General features: G+C 42.6%; 1 long non-coding RNA gene across 1 annotated transcript in view; it reads right to left on the bottom strand.

The window, feature by feature from the left end:
* Positions 1–20856, bottom strand: part of LOC122240749 — a 108979-nt gene extending 88123 nt beyond the window's left edge. The window contains exon 1 of the long non-coding RNA XR_006220484.1: positions 20831–20856. This is a non-coding gene — a long non-coding RNA (uncharacterized LOC122240749). The remainder of the gene's footprint in view (positions 1–20830) is intronic.
* Between the last annotated feature and the right edge of the window lie 1635 nt (positions 20857–22491).

Below are 22491 nucleotides of genomic sequence, written 5' to 3'. Positions count from 1 at the left end.
ATTAGTCTTCTACAGCTCCCTACACACATGGGTTACTCAGCAGATTTCACTACAACCAAATTGCTTTCTCCTTCGTTACATATTTTCCATTTTTTAATCTACACTTACAAATGCAGTCACTGAAAAAAAAAAAAAAACCAACTAGCCTTTGGGCCTAATGTACTTTTTTTAATAATGATTTTTTTAAAAGGGAACCTACATTGGCCTGACTTCCTTTTGTCTGAATAAAAGCTTTAGCACAGTATAAAAGGGTTGCATGTGCTGAAATGTTGCCCAAGGATATGTGTTATTATTCCTCCCCCCTTGACCAGCAGGGTCTCCGTTCTCTTTCCCTTTCAGCCTTTTGTTTGAACAGATGGGATTGGGGAAGCAGGGAAAGAAAGCCATTCTGTTCTCATTAACTCTCCCCATACACAAACACAAACCTGGGCTTCAGGGACTCTGAAACGGGACAGCTCCCACTCTATTGCCATTGAGACCTGATGTACTGAGATACAAAGAAAGCCAGGCCCAGGGCCCACATCACCATTTCAATGAGGTTGCTAACCAGTAAAATTATGTTTATATACGTTTTTATAAATACATTCACAAAAAGATGTGTCCATATAACACAAGCAAATATCACGTGTATAGAAAAATCCACCTATTACATGTAGTATATATAATATAGTATTTTCAGAAATTTCTTTATCAGCTATGGTGATATCTTGAGTACAAATATATTTGTGATGGAATATAATGGTGTTCTGTGAATTATAAAATCCTTTCCCCCTTTATCACGTCTTCTCTCTATAGAATAGAGCTTAAATATATTGAGAATGGTGGGGTTCCTATTATCTCATGCTCTCTTGTTCAGCTGTAGCGTAAAAATTTTTATTAAGGTTTCTAGTTTGGATGGTCTTGTTTGTTAAAGCTCTTGACCAAGAAAAATGTCACAAAAAAATTTAAAAATTTGGGTCCAAGTATTCAAGGTCTCTCTTCTGGGGTCCTTATACAAATAAAAGACTTTAAGAAATAGATACATACATATATTGAGAGAAAGTAAAAGGCTTTCCAGAAAGAGCTGAGGGTGTTTCCCCCCTGGTGAGCTAATGCCGGGAAGTGCTATCTTTTGTTCTGGATGCTGGATTAGAAAGTGGTCTGGCCTATTTGTTAGATCATATTTGCTTTTAAATCTCCGTCCATCCTCATTACTATGATGAGGGTACTGAGGCAAAGATAAACAGAGCCTGAAAAGATGTCTTCTCATGGCCAGATGCTACCACATGGGCTTTTGACTCCATGAGCCCTAGGTCTCAGGAGGGCGAGCGAAAAAAGAAAATGCCCAGGAACAGATGCATTTATATTTCATAGCACATTCATACATGCGGAGTGCAGTCCCCAAGGAGAAGGACGCTACTTTTACTCTTCTAGGACTTCTAAAGGTGTGGAATGTGTAGAATAAACACGAAATGGGTAAAACTGTGGAGATGGTAAAAAGATCAGTGGGTTGCTAGGGGTTGGGGAGAAGGAGAGCTGAGTAGGTGGAGCACAGAGGATTTTTAGGGCCGTGAAAATATCCTGTGAGATACCATAATGATGGATACGTGTCAAAACATCTGTCAAAATACATTTGTCAAAACCCACAGAATGTACACCACCAAGAGTGAACCCTAATGTAAACTATAGGCTTTGGGTGATAATGATGTGTCAATGTAGATTCAACGACTGTAACAAATGTACTGCTCTGGTGGGGGAGGCGACGCGTGTGTGCAGGCAGAAGGTACGGGGCAAATTTTCACTTTCTTCTCAATTTTCCTGTGAGCCTAAAACTTCCCCTAAAAAATAAAGTCTATTTTCTAAAAAAGAAAAACAGTCTTTTTTTTTTTTCAATTAAATGGATTTTGTGGCATGTCTCTTGGTGGGATCCCCCAAACACAGGGGAATATTTGTATCAGAAGACAAGCATCTCTAGGCGATAAACAATCCTTTGTAGTGCTATCAAATATTTCCTTGGAGTTTGTTATGAACACAAATTCGCCAGTTTACTTTTTTTTTTATGCCCAAAGAAACCAAAGCACAAAATGCTCCAGGCCTGAGTTTGTGATCAAAAAGAGAAATTGAGTAGAATTTCTATTCCTTATTAGCAATTGTTAACTCAGGAACACAGGATTCAAAAGAACCTGTTGAAAATAAAACATTTTGTCAACTATCCAGATCACATCAAAACATGCTGATATTTAATATCCTGTTAGGGAAAAAGAAAAAAAGAACTCTGTTGTATACCATAATTGTTTCCTGCTGTATAGAAAAAAAAAAATGCAGATCTGGACTTCAACTAGAAAATCTTGGAATATCTTTCAATATTTTTATTTTCAAAATCGGTTCAGATGGACCAGGCTGAGGGCAGAGAAGATGGCTCTAAATTGGCCAAACAACCATAGGGAAAAAAGGCCAGTGATAAAAGGCAGCCAGTCCCAAGGGGGGCTGTCTTGCAGGGCGCCGTGGGGGTCAGCACTGGCTTTAGTCCTATTTAATATTTTTATTACCAATCTGAAGGGGGAGGGGAGGCTGAATAAAAATGAAATCTGCAGATGGCTACTCATTACAGAGGATTTGCAGACCCCAGGAAGAGCAGGAATGAAATTCAGAGGTTCATTTGGAAAGGTGGTCAGAAAAAAAAACAAAGGCGGCTGGAAAGCAGTGAAATGGGGAATCCCAGGGCAACAACTCCATTGCAGCAGGTGAAAGGCATCTCAGGCTGCAGGAATTCTGAGAGCTTCCTGGCAGTGGTCAAGTTTTACCCCTGCTTATTAAGGAACGCCACACATTTTAGGTGTTCGGACTGACAAGGTAAAGGTCTGCGAGATGGTCTTTAGATTGCTGAATTCAGTTTCAAGAAGACATAGGGAATTTAAGTTAGGATCTCTTCTCTGCCTTCATAATTGCATGTGCTCCTGCTGAGGGGTGATTTAAGGCATATGGATGATTAAAAAGACCAGTAGGCAACCAGGTCTGTGCCATTCTTCGATGTGCACAGGCAGCCCTCTGTCCTCAGAGCCTGTCACTCTGTGCAGCTTGGCTCCTGAGATGTACACAAAGCCTTTCTTCAGGAAGAGCTACCCACAGGCCTGGCCTCCCTTTGCTAGTGCCCCATTCATTGAAGTGCTGCCCCTGCAAGTTCTGCAGGCTGTCCCTATGTGCTCAGCAGAGAAGTCATCGTCAACTGAGGAGATCTCCTCTTTGCTCGGAACCCTCCGTGGCTCCCAAATGCCTGTAGAAAATTGGCATTCCTTAACCTAGGCTTCTGGCTGTCTCCTAAAGAGCATGTAAGTTACCGCACCATCCCTGGAGTCAAGACTGACTGGCTTCAAACTGCCTGACTCACCGAATGCCCATTGTTTCAAGTACCAACTACCAGCCACTTTCAACTACCAAACAGGGAAACCAGTATCTGCCTCATCATGTTGTTCTAAGGGTCAAATGAAAGAAATATACATAAAGTGCTTATATCGCGTCTGGTACACCGTAAGTGCTCAAAGGATGCCAGCCACAGCTTTTTGTTTGACAATTATTCACAATGTGTCCCTAATGCCACTTTATCAAATGACCTTTCAAAAACAATCTTCCTGGGTTTATTTATGGCACGTGTTTTATCTTCCAGAAACTGGCATTTCTAGGAAAAATCTTTAATCTACCATATACCAGTGATCTTTTCCTGCAGAAGCTTGATGACCTACCTGCTCCATGTTGAACAGGCACCCACGTTTGTGGCTCTGCCTGCCTCACGGTGGACCAGCTTGTCATACAGCACCCTTCACTCTCTGATCTCAGCCCAACCTTCCAGCCTCTCATCTTTCACACTCTTCTTGCCCAGGCTCCTCACAGTGTCTCCTACAGGCACACCCCCACCTTCGTCCAACACCCCCCCACCCCGCCGCCACCAGACTGGTTACCCACACTGTTTGTTCACACACCTGGGGTTTTCATGCCTCTGTGTGTCACTCACAACGCTCCTTCCGTCCTGCCATTACTTCCTCACTTAGAAACAAAATCTCATTCCCTTTAAGGCCCCATCAAGATGGTGCCACTTCTGTGAAGCCTTCCCAGGAACTACTCTGCTCTATCCCTTCTCTGAGGAAACCAATCTCTTCCTCTGGGTTCCCACTACTGTAACTCCCAACAGGCCGCGTGGCTGTCTCCATCTCTATTGTGAGGGCTCCTGTGGTCAGAAGTGTGTCTTACTCAACCTACACCTCAGGTTCCTGGCACAGAAGTCCTTAATAAATATTTGCTGAGTGTTTTAGTTAAACTTGTTAACTCATGAATGGAAGCTGTTCTTGCTGGAGGAAGGGAAGAAGCTCCAGGGAATCCAAGGAAAGGGGCAGACAGGTCTAGAGACAGGAGAGCCTGGTCTATCCACTAGGACCCCCTGCTGGACAGAGAAAGTGGGTGCAAGTAAGCAGCTTTGAAATTAACTTTGGGACTGGGAGCCCTTTCCCCACGGGAATTGGGTCTGGGTTAGCCACAGAGAAGCACTGGAAGTGAGATTCCAAAATGCAATTTCACAGTTGGAGCCACCTTCCTCCTCCAGCATGGCAGCAGCACGTCTGTCCTGGGGACAGGCACACAGACTGTGTAATCAGGCTCAGCTGGTAATCAGGGAGCTGCCAAACAGACGCGAGACTAAATTACCTTCCCGTCCCGGACAAAGTGGCCTTCTCGATGAGGGTTCAAACCAGTGATGGTGGAAAAAAACAAAGGAAGGCAAGTGGCAGCTGCTACCAAACACCTGGCCAGTGGACGGCTCCCAATCCGTCCTTATTCAACCCGCAGACCCTCTAAAGCCAGGGTTGCTTAATGAGGAGCGAGCGTTTCAGACCAAAGGTATTTGGTGCCAAAGTCATCGTTAGAGGAGGAAAACAATTTATGCCCACAGTGACAACAAAAGGGGCAGAACCAATTTCCTGTCAACAGCCTGCCAATGGCCGACCGAGTAAACTTGGAAGAAACAATGTGCCTCAGTTTCCCTCTTTTGTAATTGAGAGGAATGTGCCCTCACATCCAAGATTCAGATGGTAAGATCTTTTTGGGATTGAAGATCCAATTTCTGTTCCTGCATGTGTGTGTCCTTAGGGGGCTGGAAGGGACCTTGAAATTAGGAGAGAACCATGTACGTTCATGAGCTGTGGGATAAAAAGTGCTAGAGGAAGGAAGGAAAGCCCAGAAATCAAATAACTGCCTAGGAAAGGGGCATTTCTGAGGCTTAGAGGGAGAATGAGGCTGCTATACTCGATTTGTAGTTACTAAGGACTCGGAATACCAGGTACATGCTGTGCATGGAGTTTGCAGTGAGCAAAAACAACCAGAAGTTTACCCTTGCTTTCCTGAAGCTTACAGTCTGGGGGGCAAACAGCCATTAAACAAATCTTCCCACGAGTAAATGTAAAACGGCATCTCTGAGTGCCATGAAGAAGCAAAGAGCTATGGGATTGGCCGTGGAGGACTTGATCCAGTTAGGAAAGGCCCCTCAGAGTGTGGCACCGGAGCTGAGAGTCGAGGGGACAAGTAGGGTTCACTCCATGTGGAAGGGAAAGAGGAGCGTTCCAAGCTGCAGGGACAGGTGGGCAAAAAAAGGCTTCTGCAATTGCAAGTAGGTCTTACTATTCACTGCATCAATTATTGTGTGGCTCAGACATTTTATACCCTAGGTCAACAGAAGAGGGCCAGGCTAGCTGCAAGGCAAGGCTGCTTTCTACTATGGAGGTGGGTGATGAGGGAGAGGTTCTGCCTGAGTAGGATGGTAAATGTCACCCTCCAAAGGGGGCTGGAGGCAGGTCCTGTGTTTCACCCTGTTGTCTGGGTAACAGGAACAAGGTCAAGAGGTTCTGCTATAGCTTGTGGGTAGCAGCCAGTGAGATGGGCAGGACTTGCTCCACGGAAGGGATTCCGGACAGGGCCTGTGACACTGCATCATCCGTATCAGTCAGCTATTGTCACAATGATGCTGAAAAACAAGTCAGCTCGGCACTCAGTACATCACCACACCAGCATTTATGTTCATGGTCTACAGTTTTTCTGCTATTCAGCTGATCTAGAATGGGCTACATGGGAGGCTTTGCTTCGGGCTGTGGGTCAAGCAGGGCTCCTGGCTTCAGGTTGGGTTCAGGCCCATTCCATGTGTCATGCTCAGATCCAGGCTGAAGACTCAGTGCTACCCAAGGCATGTCCTTGTCACGGCAGATCACTGGATGCAAAAGCAAGCCATGCAAGCACATTTAAGGCCTCTGTTCATGTTGTGTCTATTAACATTCCAGTGGTCAAAGAAAGTCACATGGTGAAAGTCAACACCAATGTGACAAGGATGTATATTGCACACACAGTGGGAAGGGTAAGAAATGAATATTTGCTTAACAATAATGCAAATTATTACACCATCCTTAAGACCAGCATGTGGTTATTTTAGGATCAGAAACTAGTGCTCTGGAAACTCACTATTTGTATTGTCTGCTATTATTTCCTTTTTGTTCTCCCTTAGTGTTTAGTTAAATTCTTTTTGAAAATGTCAGATTGTCTCAGCTGTTATGAAGAACAAGGAGAAACACTTTTGTCTACCCTTGAGCCTGAATTTTAAATGGAACTGATGGACCCCAGGGCGAGAATCCCAAGTGAGGTGAAACACGGGGGAACAGTTTCTAAGAATTCTTGTTCAGTAGTCACCCCTCCCCCCCCCCCCCACCCCCCACACACACTTTGCATGTGATTCTCCTTCCAGCATTCTTCTCTGCTCACTCCTTGGAGGATTCTGGGGTTCGAGTTCGTAAGAAAACAGTTTCAGTGTACATGACATGTCAGACTACAGCATGGCAGAAACAATGTGCTATCCATCCTAAACCAAGATGCTTCCAGCTGACTTGCCATTAGCAAGACAGGCCTCCATAAGTACTGCCAGTTGTTCCAACCATCAAGGCAGGGCCCTACACACCAGGTTTCAGGCATGTCTTCATGTCCAGCTAGGGCAAGTGAAGTTAACCAACACTTTTATTTTAGAAAGTGAAACTCTGGAAACTGATAAACACTCCCACATTGGTCCCTGAGAGGGAGTGCTGGAGACGGTCAGGATCTGTCACTAACACTCAAAACGCAGGTCAACCTCTGTGTCACAGAGGGTAGCCAGAACCTCTCCTCATTCTTCCTTATAGCCAGTGGTTGCAACTTGCAAGAGCGTTCCTCAAACTTTAAGGGGCTGAGGAATCACCTAGGGGTTTTGTTAAAATATGGATTCTGATTTACTGGGCCTGGGGTGAGTGGAGTCTGCATTTTAAACAAGTTCCCAGGTTTTGACCTGCTAGTCCATCAAACACACTCTGAGTAGCAAAGGATTTGGAAACCTCGTTCTGTTCCTTCTAGGAAATGAAGGGAATGAAATTGCTACTTTAGGTGTATCAAAACGTCAAAGTACGGGATAACCTTTTGTCAGGCTTTGGTGGGGTCAGGACTGGCTGCATATGGTTTCCAGTCAAATCAGGGAAAAGGGGAAACATTATTTAGAAGCGGATTCAGGCTCAATCTCAACTGATTTAACCTCACTAAATTCATTTAACCTTTATCTGCTTACAAAGCACTTATAACCTGAGTTGTCTGCCAATGAAACGGCTGTTTCTGATGTACTGCACTTCCTGCTCCTGAAGGTGCTAGAGAAGGAGTGAAGGGACTACTGATGAGAGAGGGCAGGGAGGGTTCCAGCTGTGTGCAGAAGGTGACCAGAGGACCACCTACCTTCAATGTCTTGGTCTATTTTAGACTGCATATGTGGTTTCTGTACAAGGTATGATTCTAATTTGTGATTTATCATTTTTGTTGTGAAGTGCTCAGAAATGGAAGATGCTGTAAAGCAGCGCACTGCATTCAATGGGAATGCATTCTAACCCTGTCTTCCCTCACAGACTTTGTATTCCTAGGCAATCACACATTTCTTAGAAATAGGGGGCAGATGTGAACCTTGGTGTTTTGCACACTGACCTCAGGGTACTGGCTCTAGAAGAATTCACGTGGGGTAATGTGGAAACAAAGTCTAAGAGACCCAGCAAGTCAGGCAGGACAGTGTCCCCCTAGGAGCCAGAGCCTGTGGGCCCCAATGCTGGGCCTGCCACTTGGATGGCTGTATGTCTCAGATAGGCCATCACCCTCACTTTTCCCATAAGGGCATTAGAGAACTGGATTCGATCCCCTTGCTTTGTTTTCCTGTCTTTTAAGCTGTGGAAGCCTTTTGTCAAATAAAGTCTAAAGATGAACCCAATAGAAAAAAGCAAAGCTGCTGGGCACCTGGGTGGTTCAATTGGCTACGTGTCCAACTCTTGATTTCAGCTCAGGTCATGATCTCACGGTTCAGGAGATGGAGCCCCGTGGCGGGCTCTGGGCCGACAGTGCAGATTCTTTCCCTCCCTCTGTCTCTGCCCCTCCTCACCACAAAATAAATAAACTTAAAAAAAAAAAAAAAAAAAAAGCAAAGCTTCTCTCATTGGAGCAGGGAGCCTAGAACTTTTCTATAGGGTCCTTAACAATCCATGAGGCACTGTGGAAGCCAACAGCTGAAAAGACACAGTCTGCAAACTAAAACAAACCTCTGCCCTAGATGACCTCAAAGGTCCCTCCTGTTCCAAGCTGGAGAGATCACCTCATTTGCAAGAATGCCCTCTAAGACTGCATAAAAGGTGGGAATTAAGCCTCTCCCAGCAGTAGGACACCTGTCCGTGAAAGGTTTGGGCCCTTCCTTTTTGCTCTTATACACATAAATTCAGGTCTTCAGGAATAAAGAATACACGACAGGGACACCTGGGTGGCTCAGTAGGTTAAGCGTCTGACTCTTGGTTTTGGCTCTGGCCATGATTTCATGGTTGGTGAGATCAAGCCCCACGTCGGGCTCTGCACTGACAGTGAGGAGCCTGCTTGAATTCTCTCTCTCTCCCTCTTTCTCTGCACCTTCCCAACTTGTGCTGTCTCTGTCTCTCTCAAATAAATAAATAAACTAAAAAAAAAAAAAAAAAAAGAATACATGATAATAAAATCCTGATCACGGGGTACTGTTCACCAATGTCTCTTTGCAAGGGACAAAAAACAAATTTTCATCCATGTTAGGCAAAAAAAGGAGAATTTATTGGTTCACACATCCAACCTCAAGGACAGGAGGAGCTGATCTAAAAGCAACTTTCAAAACTTCTCTCTCTTCCTTCTATCTCTGCTTCTGTTATGTGTTGATCCCATTATCACCTCCTGAAGTAAGCAGCATCAGTTCTGGACAGTCATTCTTCAAGCTTAGTAATTAGACAAGAGTAAAATACCCACTGACATACCATGTCCATTAAAAGACATCAAAGGGAGGACTCTGCTTGGACCATCCTAGGCTGGGCATCCCTCCCTGGGATCTACTGCTCAGGACAAAAGCAGGGTATCCTCTGTGATGGGTGGAATCCACCGGAGCCACATGGCTGGCTCCAATGTGGCTGTTACGAAAAGGGAAGAAAAGAAGAAAGGAAAAGAAAAACAGCAGATGTCCACTGTATCTGCCATTCTGAACCTTCCTCAGTGTGGGTCCGTTGTGTGTTTAAGCATTACTGCTCATTAAGGCTGCACACAGCCTCCACTCCAGCCAAACTAGGCTGTCTCTTGCCTTTTGTTTTGTCTCCCTTGCCTAACATGCCCTTTCCTTCCTTCTCAGCTGGTCTACGATCTCACCATTCTTCAAGGGATAGTTCAAATTCAAACTCCCCAGAAAGGCCTCTTCTTCCAACCTGTACATTGTTTCCTTTCCAGGAGAAAGGGTCTCCTGTCTGTACCTTCAGTGGTGTGTTGGAAAATGTTTTAAAACTGCTCCCTTGAAAAACGAAGAATCAGACAAAACCCTGATTTTTCATTTGTCAATTTCCATGGTGTAATTACTCCCACCATGGTCAATTTCCTGCTCTCAGCATGACAGTCACTGAATGCAGAGCTGGAAAGAGGTGTGCAATACAGCAACATTACATAGAATTCCCATAGCATTCCCACCATACAAATACAACAGATCTAATCTCAAGAACATATATGTTAATAAACTGTAGTAAAATAATTAGAAACTTTATGAATTTTAATATATAAATTTTTTATTTATTTTGAGAGAGACAGTGAATGCAAGCAGGGGAGGGGCAGAAACAGGGGGAGAAAGAATCCTAAGCAGGCCATGAGTTGTCAGCACACAGCCCGATGTGGGCCTTGATCCCACAACCGTGAGATTGTGACCTGAGCCAATATCAAGAGTTGGACGCTTAACCGATTGAGTCACTCAGGAGCCCCAGAAAGTTTACGAGTTATGAGTATTTACTAACGTTGTGTTTAATGTAATTTAATTGTAAGTTTATATTATTTTAATATTGGCAGTGTTTAATAATCATCTCATAAAATTCTTAGAAAACTAACAGCTACGGTTTTGACTTTTCTAGAATTTCATTTAAATAGAATCATACAGTAAGTAGCCTTGTATCTGGCTTCTTTTGCTAAGCATAATGCTTTTGAGATGTATTCATGTTATTGCATCCATCAGTAGTTTGTTATTTTTTACTGATGAAACATAGTATACATCACGTGAATAACACCACAAATTTTCATTCATTCGTAATTTTGGTTTCTAGTTTTTGACTATTATGCATAAAGTTGCTGTAAACATTTGTATACAGGTCTCTGTGTGGACGTAAGTTTTCACCTGTCTTGGATAAATATCTAGGAGACTGTTGTGTTCTATGGTGAGTGTACATTTTTTAAAAGGAACCACATAAAGGTTTTCCTAAGTGCACTTACGATTTTGCATGCATATCAGGAATATAGAATTCCAGTTGTTCCATTTGCTCTTGAACACTTAGTGTGATCAGTCTTTCTAATTTTAGACATTCTAGCAGGTGGTGTAGTGATCTCTTACTCTGATCTTGATAAGCACTTTTCTAACAACTACTGATGTTAAGAACCTTCTCATGTGCTTATTTGCCATTCATCTGTCTTCGGTGAAGTGCCAATTCAAATCTTGTGCTCAATTGTCAACTGGGTTGTTATTGTGGAGTTATTATTGAGTTGTCAGCGTTATTTATATATTCTGAATGCAAGTTATTTATCAGATATAGGGTTTATAAAAATGTTCTCCCAGTCTGTGGCTCTTATTTTCTTAATAGTATCTTTGCCCAACCCAAAGACACAAATATTTTCCCCCACACAACTAAAACTATTATTATTTTTTAGCTCTTATGTTTAAGTCTATTTAATTTTTGTGTATGGTATGAAGTGAGGTTTGAGGTCCATTTTCCCTTATAAATATCCAATTTTTTCTAGCACTGTATTTTTTTTTGCATTTTTTAAACTTGTTTTATTTTTTATTTTTTAAAATTTACATCCAAATTAGTTTGCATAATGCAACAATGATTTCAGGAGTCGATTCCTTAGTGCCCCTTACCCATTTAGCCCATCCCCCCTCCCACAACCCCTCCTGTAACCCTCAGATTGTTCTCCATATGTATGAGCCTCTTCTGTTTTGTCCCCCTCCCTGTTTTTATGTTATGTTTCCCTTCCCTTATGTTCATCTCTTTTGTCTCTTAAAGTCCTCATATGAGTGAAGTCGTATGATTTTTGTCTTTCTCTGACTAATTTCACTTAGCATAATACCCTCCAGTTCCATCCACATAGTTGCAAATGGCAAGATTTCATTCATTTTGATTGCCAAATAATATTCCATTGTATGTATATATATACCACATTTTCTTTATCCATTCATCCATCGATGGACATTTGGGCTCTTTCCATACTTTGGCTATTGTTGATAGTGCTGCTATAAACATTGGGGTGCATGTGCCCCTTTGGACCAGCACTCATGTACCCTTCGGATAAATAGTAGTGCAATTGCTAGGTCGTAGGGTAGTTCTATTTTTAATTTTTTGAGGAACCTTCACACTGTGTTCCACAGTGGCCACACCAGTTTGCTTTCCCACCAGCAGCGCAAAAGAGATCCTCTTTCTCTGCATCCTTGTCAACATCTGTTGTTGCCTGAGTTGTTAATTTTTGTCATTCTGACAGGTGTGAGGTGGTATCTCATTGTGGTTTTGATTTGTATTTCCCTGATGATGAGTGATGTTGAGCATGTCTGCATGTGTCTCTTAGCCATCTGGATGTCTTCTTTGGAGAAGTGTCTATTCATGTCTTTCGCCCATTTCTTCACTGGATTATTTGTTTTTTGGGTGTTGAGTTTGATAAGTTCTTTATAGATTTTGGATACTAACCCTTTATCTGATATGTCATTTGCAAATATCTTCTCCCATTCTGTTGGCTGCCTTTGTTTTGCTAATTGTTTCCTTCGCCATGCAGAAGCTTTTTATTTTGATGAGGTCCCAGTAGTTCATTTTTGCTTTTGCTTCCCTTGCCTCTGGAGAGGTGTTGAGTAAGAAGTTGCTGTGGCCAAGATCAAAGAGGTTTTCTAGCGCTGTATTTTTTAAAAGTCTTTATTTTTTAGAACAGTTTGAGCTTCGCAGCAAAATTGAAGGGAAGGTACAGATAACTTCCACATCCCCCCCCTTCCCCCCTGCACATGCATAACTTCTCCAGTTATCAACACTCTCCACTAGAGTGGTACATTTGTTATAAGTAACAAAGCTACACTGACACCCCCAGTCACCTCAAGTCCACAGTTTATATTAGGGTTCACTCTTGGTGTGGCCCAGTCTGTGGGTTTGGACAAGTGTACAATAACACGTATCCATCATTATAACAGCATACAGAGTATTTTCACGGCCCTAAAGATCCTCTGCTCTGCCTACTCATCCCTCCCCTTATTCTAATTCCTGATTTTTTACTGTCTTTTTCAATGACTAATCTGCTTTTAATCCCATCCAGTATATTTTTTATTTCAGACATTTTATTTTTCATGTCTAGAAGCTCCATTTGAGTTTTTTACTGGGACCTACTCTTGTCATTTAGACCCTTAAATAATTTGACTGGTCCTTCCCAGTACTTAATAAGGCCATGGAATTTCTTAGAACAACCTACCACAGAGTAGGGAGTTTGAAATACATAGATGTGGACCATCCAGCTTATTAGTTGTGTCACCACAGGAAAGTCACTTAACTTCTCTGAGTGTAAGAACGATCACCTATAAAATGGGATTGAGTGATAATGATCACTGAATGGGCAGGAATTTGTTGGAGCAGCAAACAGATGGAAGAGGTATTTGTGGCCATGAGGCCCCTCCTTCAAGTTTTAGAACCTCACCGCTTTGGAAGCTGGTTTTAGTCATGAGTCAGAGGAAGGATTAGCAGTCCCTTTACGTTCGGAAGGAGTGGCAGAGGAATGTTTTTGGATGCTACAAGTCCAGACCATACACTGCAAGGTACAGTGCCTATTCCCAGAACACTGCTGAGATGATGATCTAGAGGATGTCATTCCTGCTCTTGAGAGCCCACAAGTCCCAGGGTGCCACCGCAACAACAGCAGACGGCTCTGCCCCGTGTTCCTCTTTGGTCATGTGTCCACACCCTCCTCAGCACTTGAGAACTTTCCACAGGACAACATCTCACACACACTCAGCATCTCGCTCTAGCAGGCTGGTTGTGTCCTGAATGGGGATAATCAGGGGAGTTTCAGAGAATGGGTGGCTACCACCAAAGGACCCAGCAAATAGGACAGGCAGAAGGGCTAATCAAAGGGCCACAGGAAAGGTAAAAGAACCAGGCAGGCTGGGGGGGCTTGTCTTGGAACAGTTAAGGACAGGGTGTCTTTCCCAGTCTAAACTTATCCTGCAGCCTGTCAGGCAAGGAGACAGAGCTATAAAGAGCAACAAGCTGTACAACAAGCCGTGAGGCTAGAGACAGAGGCAAAGCCAGTGCTCACATACCAAACAAGGAACCAATTCTTCAGGTTCTTCACATACTCTTCAGATTCTGTGAGCAAGATGAAGACCATTGCTATTTAAGTCACAAAGACCACAATGCTGGGTAATGTCCAGATGGAGGGAGTCTCGATCAGCACATCAGCAGGAATCTTTTGGTCTAGCCCGGGTTTTCTCAACCTTAGCCCTAGTGACATTTTGGGAACAGACAATTCCTTGTTGTGGGGACCTGTCTTGAGCATTGTAGAAAGTTTCATGTATCACTGGCTTCTGTCCACTAGGTGCCAGTACACGCCAATCCCCTCCCTGTGACTTGAGACAACTGAAAAGGTATTCAGGCACTGCCAAACAGCTCCTGGGTTGTCAGATTGCCTTTGGTTGAGAACCACTGATCTGGCCTTCTGGACTTACACCTTAGAAAAACTGACAGCACTAGCAATAACATTTCCTGACTTCAGAGCTCAGTGTGAAATACAGGGATGTCTGCTCAAAATCCCATATTTATGTCGGTTTACTGATACCTGTGAAGCAAAAAGCCATTACTTATATAAAAATTTGCCCCAAGCCCTTAACAGAGTGTAGTGGTTAATTACACACCGTCCAGAGCATCAATCCCAGCTGTTCAGATTCTAGCTTCATCGCTTACTACTGTGTAGCATTGGGCAAGGGAATTTCATCTCTTTGTGCCTCAGTTTCTTTATCTGTGAACTATGGATAATCACAGGGACTACTTCATGAGGTATCTGAGGATATATATTTGTTGTTGTATGTGACGCACTCAGAACAGTGTTTGACAAATGGTGAGCCCTAAAGATGATCTATTCTAGCACTTGTCAGCTGGGGGGGAGGGGGGAGGGGCGGGTTGTGACAGTGTTCCACGTGTTCAAGTGTTCATGACATTAACAGCACAAAGATTCCTTTTTTTTTATAAGTACCCAAAATAATAACTTAAATATCTTGCCACTTAAAATAAAACTGCTTGAGAGCCTCCAATTAAATAGGAGTACACATGGCCCTTAGTGGGGTCAGACAGGCCAGCTCCTGACTCAGGCACTCAGATTATCACTCAGCTGCCACAGCAGTCTGGGCTACTGCAGAGCTTTCAATTATCTTTACTCTTAGTCATCATGTTTTCTAACCTGTGCCTACAACACATTATTGTGCAAAGACAAAAAATACAAGGAACACTGGTGCTAAGACACAAGAGGAAGCATATGAATGTTAACTAATTCTACAAATGTATCTTCATAAATCCATGAGTTCACTTTATTCAACCCAAATCCCAATTCACATATCCAGATACAGCCAACGTTTCTAAAGTCAGAGTCCAAAATATACTATCATAGTGAATTTAACTGTTCATTTATTAGGATTAAAGAGACTACTATGTTGTATTACTTGTCCCAAAGAGCTTACAAACAGCCTGACGCACTCACCCAGGTGGACACTGTGATTGCTTCCCCCCATTCCTCTCTGACTTTGGACAATGACGCCTTCCTGGCAGTCCAGGGCTTTGGGGGAAGCTGATCCCACCAGAGCCTCAGTGATTCAGTATAAGTGCATCCCCTGGACTCTGGTTTTCAGAAGTGGGGACATGACCTAATTTTAACTTCAGAAATTGGAGAAGATGGTTCCTGGTGGTTTCTGGGGGGAAAGAACTCACACTGTCCTCCTGGAAGTGGAAGAGAAAACATGGAGCCCAGGAGTTGTTGGCAGTCATCTCTTAACAACCAGGCACAGCCCATAAGAATATGGTTGAAGACACGAGAAGGTAGAACAGAGAGATGGAAACAGAAGAGATCCTGATGACACTGTCAAGCAGACGAATCATACCAACCCTACAACCCTCCCCACTTCAGTAAAACAAGCTAAACCAGCTTGCACTGGGTTTTTCTTATTTGCATCCTAACATAATCTTAGCTTTAGCTCTCCTATTTAGAAACAAACTAAAAAAAATATAAAAACTAAATGAGCTAACTGCAAACTATGAGAATGATCAACATCACATCATAAAAACAGTTTTTGTCTATTTTGTTTGTACAGCCCATAGCTTAATTTCAATTTTCCAAGACTTTTGCTTCCTGCCAAAATGGAGTAACAAAGACCAGTTTACACTTGTACCTGAAACAACAGCAAACAATCCATAAAAACACCGGAAATAATAGTTTTTGAGAAATTACACATTAGGCGATGAAAGAGTGTGATCCCCGAGAAAGGAAACCAATGATGTAAGCCTTACAACTGCCCCAATATACTGCCTGCAGAGAGAGCTTTTAGGTGGTGGCACAGGGAAGGATAACCAGAGCAGGGCCTCTGCACTGAGGAGGAGGAGCTGAGGGTCCAGGTCGGCAAGAAGGCCACAGTTCACAGGCCACTGCAGCAGAGAAGAGAGCTGCACAGAGAGAGAACCATGAAGGTCAAGTCCTGAGGGCCCTTCTCAAGTCCTGAGCAGAATACTGAGGAGTGCATGTATAGAAGGAGAACACATGAGACTAGGCAAAAGAACACATGAGACTAGGAGGAACAGCACCTAGTGCTCGTATGGCCTAAGAAGGCCAGTTTCCACTAGCCAAACTGAAAAACCTCATAATGGTGAGACACTGGGTAGACTGCTCAGAAGAATCCTGCCTTAGCAGTGGAGAATAATTAGTCTCAGGTCAAGTGTTGCTCTGGTCCTGCCAAAAAAATACCTTAACACTGAGACTATAACGGAGACTAAACGATCCCCCCCCCAAAAATTAACTTCATCACAGAACAAAGTTCAAGAAGACTTATCACAGCACCCAATTAGATAAAATTCACAAAGTCTGGCATCAGGTCAAATATTTGGCTTTTTCAAAGAAGCAGAAAATAAGACCCATAATGATGAAAATTGAAACTGACCCAGATATGACACAGATGTTAGACTTAGCAGACAAGGACATTAAGATAATTATTATAATTGTATTCCATGTATTCAAAAAAGTAATTCAAGGAAGACATAAAAAGAGTGAAGGCAGACTTTTAGGAAATGAAAGCTATTAATATCTGAGATGAAAAATACACTGGCTGGGATTAACAAATCCTGTATCTTGGAGAAGAAAAGACTGGTGAACTTCAAGACACAGCAATAGAACTATCCAAAAGGAAACAGAAAAAAGAAGTTTAGAAAATGGAAAGAGCATCAGTGAGCTGTGAGGCAACCCAAGTGACTCTATTTGTATGGGTGGAGTTCTTCAGAGGGGAGGAGGCAGAAAAATATTTGAAGAAATAGTGGCTTAATATGTAACAAATTAGATGAAAAATATAAATTCAAAGTTCCAAAGAGCTCAACAAACTGCAAGCACCAGGAACATGAAGAAAACTAAATCACCAAGTCACTAAATCAAGGCAAGTCAGAACCAAATGGCGTAACACTAAGGATGAAAAGACCATCTTAAGAACAGCCCGAGGTAAAATAGAAAATTATGTACAACGGAACAAAGACAAGGATGACAGCAATTGCTTGTAGGGCACAATGCAAGCAAGATGACAGCAGACTAACTCTGAGGTACTAAAAAAAAACCAAAACCAATAAACAAAAACAAAGAACTGACAGCCTAGAACTTTTATCCAATGAAAATATCTTTCAAAAACAAAAGCAAAATGAAAACATTTAGAGACAGGCAAAAGCTAAAACAATTGTTAACAAACTGATACCACAGAAATGGCAAAGGGAGTCCTTTGGGCAGAAGGAAAATACAGATGTGCAATCTGGATGTTCACAAAGCAGTGCAGCCCAATATCCTTCATGAACAAAGGTGCAAGAATTTTAAACAAAATTCTAGTACATTTAATCCAAAATTTATAAAAAGGACAGTATATCATGACTAAATGGGGTTTATCTTACAAATCCAAAGTCGATTTAACTTTGAAAATCAATTTGGTAATTCACCAAATCAACAAAGTAAATAAGAAAAACCATATGGTCAACTCAATAGATGCAGAAAAAGTATTTTCAACACCTATCCCCAAAAGTAAATTCAATATCCATTTCTGATGAAAATTCTCAGACAACTAAAAAAAAAAAAAATGAACGTCCTCAACCTGATAAAGGGCATCTATAAAAAAAATCTATAGCTACTGTCATATTTAATACTGAAAGACTGAATTCTCTTCTCAGATGATCAGAGACAAGGCAAGGATATCTACTCTCACCATGTCTATCAACATGGTACTGAAGGTTCCAGCCAGTGCAATGAAGCAAGCAAAAGAAACAGAAGGCATCAAAATTTCAAATAAAGAAATGAAATGATCTCTATTTACAGATGACATGACTATGCAGAAGATGCAGTGGAGTCCATAAAAAAAGCTTCCAGAAACTCAAAATTGAGTTTAGCAAGTTTATAGGATACAAGCCCAATATACAAAAGCCAAGTATATCTCTATATACTATCAACAAAAAATGGAAATCAAAATTTTAAAAGCTTATCATTTTAATCATCAAAAACATGAAATAGTTGCAAATAAATCTGACAATATACTGAAATTTACAAAACACTGCTGAAAGATTATTGAAGACCTAAATCTATGGAGAGATCTACCTTGCTCATTCATGTTCCAGAAAACTCAGTATTGTAAGGATGTCAGTTCTCCCCAAATTGATTTATACATTTGACACAATCAAAATCCTGATGAGCTTTTTTAACTTGATGAGCTCATTCTAAAGTTCACATGGAAATGAAAAGAACTTAGAAAAGACAAAACAACTTGAAAGAGGAGGTTGGAAGGTAACTACTCTGATTTCAAAACACTCCAAGCTACAATTATCAAGTCTATGTGGTATCGATATTTTAAAAAGATAAACAGATCAAAGGTACAAAACAGAGCCCAGTAATAGACTTATAGGTATACATAAAACTGATTTCTGACAAGGTGCAAAGGTAATTCAGTGGAGGACAGACTTTTTAAGTGGTGCAAAACCAATCGGATATCCTTACGCATACACATACACACAAAACACCACAAATTTGATCTATACTTCACACCATTACTTATTAAAAAATTAACTCAAATCACAGACCTAAATTTAAGGGTTTATGTATGAAAAAAACCCAAATGTCTACCAATATGGAATGGATAAACACACTGTGTATACTGATACAATATAACTCTAGTTGGCAATGAAAATGAGAGGTATTAATATATGCAACAACATGACCAAGTCTAAAAAAATAATTATGCTGAGTGGCAGAAGCCAGATTAAAAAAATAAAGAACAGATAATACGTGATTCCATACATTCTCGTAAACAACTGGCACAGGGTCTAGAAAGCTGGACAGATGAGAGTTTCTGTCCAATCTGCCTTTTAATGGCTGAATAAACTTTCGAGGATCACTCATTCTCTGATTCTCAGTTACCCCCCTTGTCAAATGGGGATAATTACACCTGTAGTTAACCTCCCAGTGCCTCAGTTTACCCATCTGTTCAACGGGGATACTAAAATTACCAACTTCATAGCATTCAGACTAAATGAGTTAAATTTGTAAAGTACTTTTTCTTTTAATTTTCTAAAGTTTACTTATTTATTTAGAGAGAGAAAGAGCACAAGCAGGGAACAGAGAGAGAGGGAGAGGGAACCTCAAGCAGGCTCTGCACTGTCAACACAGAGCCTGATGTGGGGCTCAAACTCACAAACCATGAGATCATGACCCGAGCTGAAATCAAGAGTTGGGCACTTAACCAACCGAGCCACCCAGGTGCCCCTGTATAGTACTTTAAAATAAGGCCTAGCACAAATTAAGTGCTTCCAATTTACTTAATGACTATTTAGTGAGAACTGTGACAGGCCAGGCTGATTTTGAGGATTACTGTTAACAATAATCTGCTACTATACGGCTACTTTAAGGCTCATTCTACCTGGGGGAAACAAATCCCCAGGGTAGAAATGTTTCCAAGGAGAACTATTGTGTAAGGTCAGTGAGTCAGCCAGGGGTCTACACTGGGCGCTTCCCTGACGACGTGTCATTAGTTACAACTTGGTCTTATTACTGGTAAACTTTGGGGCTCTTTTTCAACCAGCACTGGTCTTTTTCTGCTCGGTGCTGTTTAGTAGGAGTTTCCTGGTGCTGGGCAGAAGGCTCCTGGGACGGCCTGAATTCAGGCCTGTTCCAATCCACCAGAGGAAGCCTGAGAGCGGGGAGCACCAGGCCCTAGACACAAGCGCTTCTGGGACTATCAGGCCAGCAGGCTGACTTCCCGGGGCCACTGGCCCAGCCCAGTGGGAGGGAAGAACCGGATCAAAGAAAGAAAGATGCTGTGCTCCGCTTTATCCACGGGGTGGAGTATTTTAGCCAAAGAAGGGACGTTTGGAGGCAGTGAAGTCCTGGGAGAAAGATAAGCCCGGACTTGTCCAGAGTCACGCCCATCAAACCCTCCTCCGCAGGCAGTCAGTCATCAAACTTCTCAAACCTGAGGGCTGTGCCAAGGCCTATCCTGGTAAAAGAAAATCCTCTACGAGCCTCAGCAAATTTAAAAATTTGAGAGCCAAAGAGGGACCAGGGGAGACCAGTGAGTCTGATCCTTCCCCCCACAAATGAGGAATATGAGGGCCAAGAGGGGAGGGAGGAGTCCTGATCGAGGTCGCACTGCCAGGCTGCGTCAGACCAGCCCCGAACCCAGGTCCCTCGGCCGCCTGTCGCCTGTTGAAGCTCTCTCGCTGGGCTGCCTCCGGGTCGTTCAGACGGAGTCTCTGCCCTGTAGACCTTCCAGTGCAGGTGAGATCCCGTCCACATGTTTCACTGGGAGGTGCATTCTGAGCGCGGAAGAAGGGGGAGGCGGACACAGCCCTCCGCTGGTGGAGTCCCCCAGGTCTGGAGCATGGAGGCTCGCGCCTTCCCCCTGGGCAGCCTGCTCGCGGCTCCCCTCTCTTCTGCTCCCACGTCCCCTCCCAGAGGAGCTTTCCTCAACCAGCCGTCCAAAGGTGCCTCCACTTACCCACGGTCTCGGACTCTCCGTTGTTCTCTGTTGTTCTTCAGAGCACGTGCCTCTACTTGCCCTTACGTATGCACACACCATGCGCGCACGCGCAGGCTTACACGCATGCGCGCACCTACACCTTCATGTGCTTGTGCATGCGTGCGCACACCCCGCGTTTACGTTTTGCTTGTTTGATCATCGTCTGTCGAGGTTATAAACTCATGTAAAATCAGGTTAGCGACCAATCCCCAGTACCCAGAGAAGTGTCTGGTAAGTAGAAGATGCCCAATAAAAATATAATTAACAAACGGAGGGAAGACCATGGCTTCAAGTCCTGATTAATCTGTGAAATAAATTATTGTAAAGATCAAATTAAATAATATATGCAAAATCACTCTGGCACCTGACGAGAATAAAGAATTGAAAGGGGTTAGATTAGATTAAAGGACTGTAGGTAGGGCCCTCTCACAAAGTGGAGAACTGGCAAGAACAACGGGCCTGCATTGTGATAATAATTAACATCTATTTGCATTTATTTTTTTGTTTTGTTTTGTTTTATCCCTTCCGGTTTAAACAAAACGAAACAAAAATACTGCTGCAGGCACATAAGGATACACACACTTCTGCACAATCACAAACTAGGAGTGTGTGGGGGTGACACACTGACTGGGGCAGCAGCTAAAAACCCGAATGAGAGGGCTGATTTCGTAGATAGATACAAAATTGACTCAGAAATGTCCAGAAGCATTCCCTGTTTACAAAATGAATTAATTAAGGCTGGTGAGCAAGAATGCAAAGGAAAAACAAAAAGAGGAAAATAAAAGCAGCCAGAGAAATGACTGGTACCTAAAAAATAGACCGTGGACAGTGAGAAACCTGATTTCTATAGCATGTGTCCTCGGGGCTGGGCTGCGAAGCCCCCAGTAGAGTCCAGGATCTGGGGACTGGAACTTTCCACACTAGAGCTTCTCTCTGTTAACATGCAGTTGGTCAGAAGCCAGACTTGAAGGCTTAAACTACATTTTCCAAATGTATTTCTTTTCCTTGGTACTTTTTATCAGTTTCAAGTCAAGAAATTCAAAGACTCTGACTTTAAATATTTCCAAATTTTTCAGTAAAATTTTAAAAACCTTTCATATTAAGAAAAGTGGGGCATATTCTAAATAAAGGTAACCCCGTGAGATTGAGACAATGGGAACAGGTTTGGGAAACTGACCTGGAAAAGACAAGACATACATTGTTTCACTCGGAAATCTTGTTCCTGGGAAATTTTCTAAAGAAAGCAGAGATCTCTGGTGCTTGCCAATGACCTGGAAAGTTAACCACGCCTTAGAATGGCTATTTTTGGCTCCATTTTTAAAAGCAGAGAGAATTCACCTTTAGAAAGAACTGAAGGTTTTCACGTTTTCACTGATGGGTTCTCCAAGGTCCTGGCTTCCTGGACATGAAAGTGTCCTGACAGCTCCTTGTCACCCTACTTCTCAGCATAAGGCCCTCTTGATGTAGAGGAGGGGCCTGGTCTTCCTCGAGTAGGGTGACAAACCTCTTTTCCTTCAATCCTCTGTAAATGTTGTGCATGAGTGAGTCCTCACTCTTTCCAAAGCTGATTTTCCAACCAAAGGAAGACAAAACTTTGGTCCAAATTTTAAGAGCCATAGACCACTCTAAGGAGTGGAAAG

This window comes from Panthera tigris, chromosome C1 (genome assembly GCF_018350195.1).
Source record: "Panthera tigris isolate Pti1 chromosome C1, P.tigris_Pti1_mat1.1, whole genome shotgun sequence".
Taxonomy (NCBI): domain Eukaryota; kingdom Metazoa; phylum Chordata; class Mammalia; order Carnivora; family Felidae; genus Panthera; species Panthera tigris.
Note: the sequence above shows the minus strand (reverse complement) of the source record. Positions and strands in the feature narration are given on the sequence as shown.